Below are 6,876 nucleotides of genomic sequence, written 5' to 3' on the forward strand. Positions count from 1 at the left end.
TTTCCCTTTCAGTCCCATATTAAGCCCTAACAGCATTACTCTGCACAGTCTAAATCTGGGCTACTGGGTTACTCTGGCAGCATTCACACAGGCAGGTCAATTATTTTTACCACTAATTGATCGTTTGACCTATCACATCAGAATTTTTCACATCAGATCTTTTTCAGAGCTTATCTGATTCGTCTAAAGACATTCAAAAACATTTTTGAATTTAGCTGCCTGTGGAAATGCTGCCTCTGCTGTTCATTGGCTGTATCCCATATGTGAATGTGGAGGTAAAGCCACCTGAGGAGCCTGCCTGGAGTTGCCTGGGTCAGGAGTCAGCCAATGGGCGTGTCTACACATTACATTTAAATTCTGACTTCTGCTATCAGGATACGAACCTCGCAATGAAAGTAGCTTCATGGTCTGATTGTGTTCAGATCTGGCTGACCACTTCAGGAGGTGGCCAGGGATGCACTGTGTGCAGATTTCTCCTCAGTCTGGACGCAATCAGACTACCTAAAGTGCAAACAGTGATCGACCGTCATCAGCACTCCTTCCACAAGTCTCCTGAAAATGTGTTTTTTCCCCCTCACTGTATACAGCACATACAGTAATGTGAGATATGTAAACATTCTTGAAGTGGCATTATTAAAGTGACTAGTGTTCCATTTATTTATTTCACCATTATTTAACCAGGTAGGCTAGTTGAGAACAAGTTCTCATTTACAACTGCGACCGGGTCAAGATAAAGCAAAGCAGTGCGACACAAACAACAACATGGAGTTACACATGGAATAAACAAACATACAGTCAATAATACAATAGAGAAAGTCTATATACAGTGTGTGCAAATGAGATAGGATAAGGGGGGTGAAGCTATAAATCGGCCATAGTGGTAAAATTATTACAGAAGATGAGTGTGCAAGTAGCTGTACTGGGGTACAAAGGAGAAAAATAAATAAAATAAATAACAATATGGTGATGATGTAGTTAGATGGGCTATTTACAGATTGGCTATGTACAGGTGCAGTGACCTGTGAACTTCTCTGACAGTTGGTGCTAAAGATAGTGAGGGAGATATTAGTCTCCAGCTTCAGTGATTTTTGCAGTTCGTTCCAGTCATTGGCAGCAGAGAACTGGAAGGAAAGGTGGCTGAATGAGGAATTGGCTTTGGGGGTGACCAGTGAAATATACCTGCTGGAGCGTGTGCTGCGGGTGGGTGCTGCTATGGTGACCAGTGAGCTGAGATAAGGCAGGGCTTTACCTAGCAACGACTTATAGATGACCTGGAGCCAGTGGGTTTGGCGACGGATATGAAACGAGGTCCAGCCCATGAGAGCATACAGGTCGTAGTGGTGGGTAGTATATGGGGCTTTGGTGACAAAACGGATGGTACTGTGATAGACTGCATACAATTTGCTGAGTAGAGTGTTGGAGGCTATTTTGTAAATTACATTGCTGAAGTCAAGAATTGGTAGGATAGTCACTTTTACTAGGGTATGTTTGGCAGCATGAGTGAAGGATGCTTTGTTGCGAAATAGGAAGCCTATGATTCTAGATTTAATTTTGGATTGGAGATGCGTAATGTGAGTCTGGAAGGAGAGTTTACAGTCTAACCAGACACCTAGGTATTTGTAGTTGTCCACATATTCTAAGTCAGAACCGTCGAGAGTAGTGATGCTGGACGGGTGGGTAGGTGTGGGAAGGGATCGGTTGAAGAGCATGCATTTAGTTTTGCTTGCATTTAAGAGCAGTTGGGGGCCACGGAAGGAGTGTTGTATGGCATTGAAGCTCGTCTGGAGGTTAGTTAACACAGTGTCCAAAGAAGGGCCAGAAGTATACAGAATGGTGTCGTCTGCATAGAGGTGGATCAGAGAATCACCAGCAGAAAGAGCGACATCATTGATGTATACAGAGAAAAGAGTCGGCCCGTGGATTGAACCCTGTGGCACCCCATAGAGACTGCCAGAGGTCCAGACAACAGGCCCTCTAATTTGACCCACTGAACTCTGTCAGAGAAGTAGTTGGTGAGCCACGCTAGGCAGTCATTTGAGAAACCAAGGCTATTGAGTCTGCCGATAAGAATGTGGTGATTGACAGAGTCGAAAGCCTTGGCCAGGTCGATGAATACAGCTGCACAGTATTGTCTCTTATCGATGGCGGTTATGATATCGTTTAGGACCTTGAGCGTGGCTGAGGTGCACCCGTGACTAGCTCGGAAACCAGATTGCATAGCTGAGAAGGTACGGTGGGATTCGAAATGGTCGGTGATCTATTTGTTATCTTGGCTTTCGAAGACCTTAGAAAGGCAGGGTAGGATAGATATAGGTATATAGCAGTTTGGGTCTAGTGTCTCCCCCTTTGAAGAGGGGGATGATCACGGCAGCTTTCCAAACTTTGGGGATCTCAGACGATACGAAATAGAGGTTGAACAAGCTAGTAATAGGGGTTGCAACAATTTCGGCTGATCATTTTAGGAATAGAGGGTCCAGATTGATTGTCTAGCCCAGCTGATTTGTTGGGGTCCAGATTTTTCAGCTCTTTCAGAACATCAGCTATCTGGATTTGGGTGAAGGAAAAATGGGGGAGGCTTGGGCAAGTTTCTGTGAGGGGTGCAGGGCTGTTGACCGGGTCGGGGTAGCCAGGTGTAAAGCATAGCGCTTTCTTCACCACACTGTCTATGTGCGTGGACCATTTCAGTCTGTCGGAGATATGTACACAGAGGAACTTAAAAGTTTTCACCTTCTCCACTGCTTTCCAGTCAATGTGGATAGGGGGTGCTCCCTTTGCTGTCCACAATCATCTCTTTTGTTTTGCTGACATTGAGTGAGAGGTTATTTTCCTGACACTGCACTCTGAGGGCCCTCACCTCCTCCCTGTAGGCTTTCTTGTTGTTGTTGGTAATCAAGCCTAGGAAGTCCAGGACCCAGTTGCACAGGGCGGGGTCAAGACCCAGGTATTCAAGCTTAATGATGAGTTTGGAGGGTAATATGGTGTTGAATGTTGAGCTGTAGTCAATGAACAGCATTCTTACACGGGAATTCCTCTTGTCCAGATGGGATAGGGCAGTGTGCAGTGAGATGGTGATTGCATCGTCTGTGGACCTATTGGGGCAGTGAGCAAATTGAACTGGATCTAGGGTGACAGGAAGGGTGAAGGTGATATGATCCCTGACTACTCTCTCAAAGCACTTCATGATGACAGAAGTGCAAAGGGGCGATAGTCATTTAGCACATGTACTTTGGCTTTCTTGGGAACAGGAACAATGGTGGCCATCGCGAAACATGTGGGGACAGCCTCCAGTATTTATGCTGCAGTAGTTTATGTGTCGGGGGGCTAGGGTCAGTTTGTTATATCTGGAGTACTTCTCCTGTCCTATCCGGTGTCCTGTGTGAATTTAAGTATGCTCTCTCTAATTCTCTCCTGAGCCCTAGGACCTGAGCCCTAGGACCATGCCTCAGGACTACCTGACATGATGACTGCTTGCTGTCCCCAGTCCACCTGGCCGTGCTGCTGCTCAAGTTTCAACTGTTCTGCTTGTGATTATTATTATTTGACCATGCTGGTCATTTATGAACATTTGAACATCTTGGCCATGTTCTGTTACAATCTCCACCCGGCACAGCCAGAAGAGGAATGGCCACCCCACATAGCCTGGTTCCTCTCTAGGTTTCTTCCTAGGTTTTGGCCTTTCTAGGGAGTTTTTCCTAGCCACCGTGCTTCTACACCTGCATTGCTTGCTGTTTGGGGTTTTAGGCTGGGTTTCTGTACAGCACTTTGAGATATCAGCTGATGTACGAAGGGCTATATAAATACATTTGATTTGATTTGATTTGACAGCAGACTGGGATAGGGATTGATTGAATATCTCCGAAAACACAGCAGCCAGCTGGTCTGCACATGCTCTGAGGATGCGGCTGGGGATGCCGTCTGGGCCAGCAGCCTTGTAAGGGTTAACACGTTTAAATGTTTTATTCACGTCAGCCACAGAGAAGCAAGGCGTCGGAAGCAAGACGTCGATGTCCGTGACGGGGCTGGTTTTCTTTTTGTAATCCGAGATTGTCTGTAGACCCTGACACATCCGTCTTGTGTTTTAGCCGTTGAATTGCAGCTCCACTTTTTCTCTATACTGACAATTTGCTTGTTTGATTGCCTTATGGAGGGCACTGTTTTTATTCTGCAATATTCCCAGTTGCCTTGCCATGATTAAATGCGGTGGTACGTGGTTTCAGTTTTGCGTGAATGCTGCCATCAATCCATGGTTTCTGGTTAGGGAAGGTTTTAATAATCACAGTGGGTACAATATCTCCTATACACTTCCTTATAAACTCGCTCACCGAGTCAACGTATACCGTCAATGTTGTTCTCTGAGGCTACCCTGAACATATACCAGTCCACGTGCTCGAAGCAATCTTGAAGCGTGGAATCCGATTGGTCAGACCAGCGTTGGATAGGCCGAAGCACTTCCTGTTTTAGTTTCGGCCTGTAGGAGGGGAGCAACAAGATAGAGTCATGGTCAGATTTGCCAAAAGGAGGGCGGGGGAGGGCCTTGTATGCTTTGCGGAAGTTAGAGTACCAATGGTTGAGCGTGTTACTCGCTCATGTACTGCAATCGATATGCTAATAGATTTTAGGTAGCCTTGTTCTCAAATTAGCTTTGTTAAAATCCCCAGCTACAATAAATACAGCCTCAGGATGTATGGTTTTGGTATCTGCTTATGGAAGGGATATACACGGCTGTGACAATAACCGAGGAGAGTTCTCTTTGGAGATAATACGGTCGGCATTTGATTGTGAGGAATTCTAAATCAGGTGAACAAAAGGACTTGAGTTCCATTATGTTGTTACAATTACACCATGAGTCGTTAATCATGAAACATACACCCCCACCCTTCTTCTTACCGGAGATATGTTTATTCCTGTCGGCATGATGCACTGAAAATCACGTTGGCTGTATTGACTCCGACAGCATGTCCAAAGCTAACCATGTTTCCGTGAAACAGAGTATGTCACAATCCCAGGTATCTCTTTGGAAAGCAACTCTTGCCCTGATTTTGTCGACTTTGTTAACTAGTGACTGGGCATTAGTGAGTAATATACTCGGAAGCGGTGGGTGGTGTACAAGCATCTAAAGCCTCACCAGAAGCCCGCTCCAGCACCCTCTCTTCCGGCGGCATTGTTTTGGGTCGGCCTCTGGAATTAGTTCAAATGCCCTGGGAGGTGCAGACAAAGGATCCGCTTTGGGAAAGTTGTATTCCTGATCGTAATGCTGGTAGTGCTGGCAAGTTGACGTCACTCTGATATCCAATAGCTCTTCCCGGCTGTATGTATTAACAGTTAAGGTTTTCTGGGCTAACAATGTAAGAAAAAATATATAAAAACAGTTTCCAGTTTCCTAAGGACTAGAAGCGAAGCTGCCATCTCTATTGGCACCATCTTTCTAATGTCTACACTTGTAAAATATCCAGACGCAATGTGTGCCTGACTACCTCCGGAGGTGGTCAGGAATATCTGATCACAATCAGATCACAATACGTCTTTTAATAATCTACACCTTTCAATTTTTTTAGGACAATCAGAATGTAGACAAGATCAGGACAAAGGATGCATGTTAGCACCAGGTATAAATGGGGCTAGAGTGACAGAACTAAGCATAGACTCTTACTGCCGAAGGTAAACTGCCTTAAAAACGGTTGACAATTGCTTTCGAATTACTGGAAATTGCTTGTTGCTGTTTGTACTGAACCTGGTTTTGTTACCTGAAATTTTCCAAGTTCAACAATTCCTTGGCCTTTAGTTTTGTGATAGAATAATTGTGGGTAGAAGGAGGGTAGGTGAGGTTTTACAGAGAGAGGATGATTGAGCATGAGCACACTCATTTTGCCTGATCCTTTGCCCAGGACTTTAGCTGATCCCAGAGGATCAGATCAGCTATCCATCTCCACCCTGCTCCGAAAGACCAGCAGAATATAAAATGCTTCTGTTCATAGAAACCCACTGCAGCCCATTGATGCTGTAGAGTTTTAGCCTACTTTTTTAGGACTACATCAAAGTTTTAGGACCACCTTAGAATCTCAACCAGCTCCCTGTATTTGACCGTTTTAGTATTTACTCAGTACCAATGTGATGTTACTATAAACAAAAATGTGCATAATGAATCAGAACACATCTCCAATGGGGAGCATAATGACCGCTAATTTATCCTTTGGTACATATCTAACCCCCTCTTGGTTCCTAATTGGCGGCCGTAGATACTGCCCATATCTTGCTTGGCTCCTCTATGTGGATGTGATTAGTTGTACCTCCCAGTGATGGAGAGACTACCTGGGAAATGGCAGGGAGGTTAGCAGTCAGATTCGAATGATGGTGGTGGGTAATGGTTATATGGATGGTGAGGTGCAGCGGTGCACCCCTCCAGGGCTCTGTGCTAAGTCTCCTCTGTATTGGGCTTAATCAGGAGCAGGTCAGCCTCAGCCTGCCTCTGTATTCTCCTTTACTCAGGGGGCCAAGTGGGGCTCCCTCTCTCCTCTCCTCCCTTTTATCACACACTCCTCTCCTCTGCCTGCTCTGATTCCCTCCCCAGCTCCAGCCACGATGCTAATTAATTCCTATCCCAGAACACGGAGCAGGGAACTGGAGGAGTGGGGAGCTGCACACAGAATAATAAGGGATCTGAGTCAAGGGGAGAAGAAAGGAGAAGGAAAGAGGAGAAAACACATGAAACACAGCAGACTCTCCCCCTACAGTGTTTCCATGTTTCCCTGGCCCCTACGGAGGGTCTGGTACGCTATGCTAACTAGTGAGTCACCATGCAGAGCTCCTATCATACCCACAGCAACGCAGCAACACACATCACAATTAGACCCAAAGCATATTTTTCATCACGAATGG

Source organism: Oncorhynchus keta, chromosome 17, assembly GCF_023373465.1.
Source record: "Oncorhynchus keta strain PuntledgeMale-10-30-2019 chromosome 17, Oket_V2, whole genome shotgun sequence".
Classification (NCBI taxonomy): Eukaryota; Metazoa; Chordata; class Actinopteri; order Salmoniformes; family Salmonidae; genus Oncorhynchus; species Oncorhynchus keta.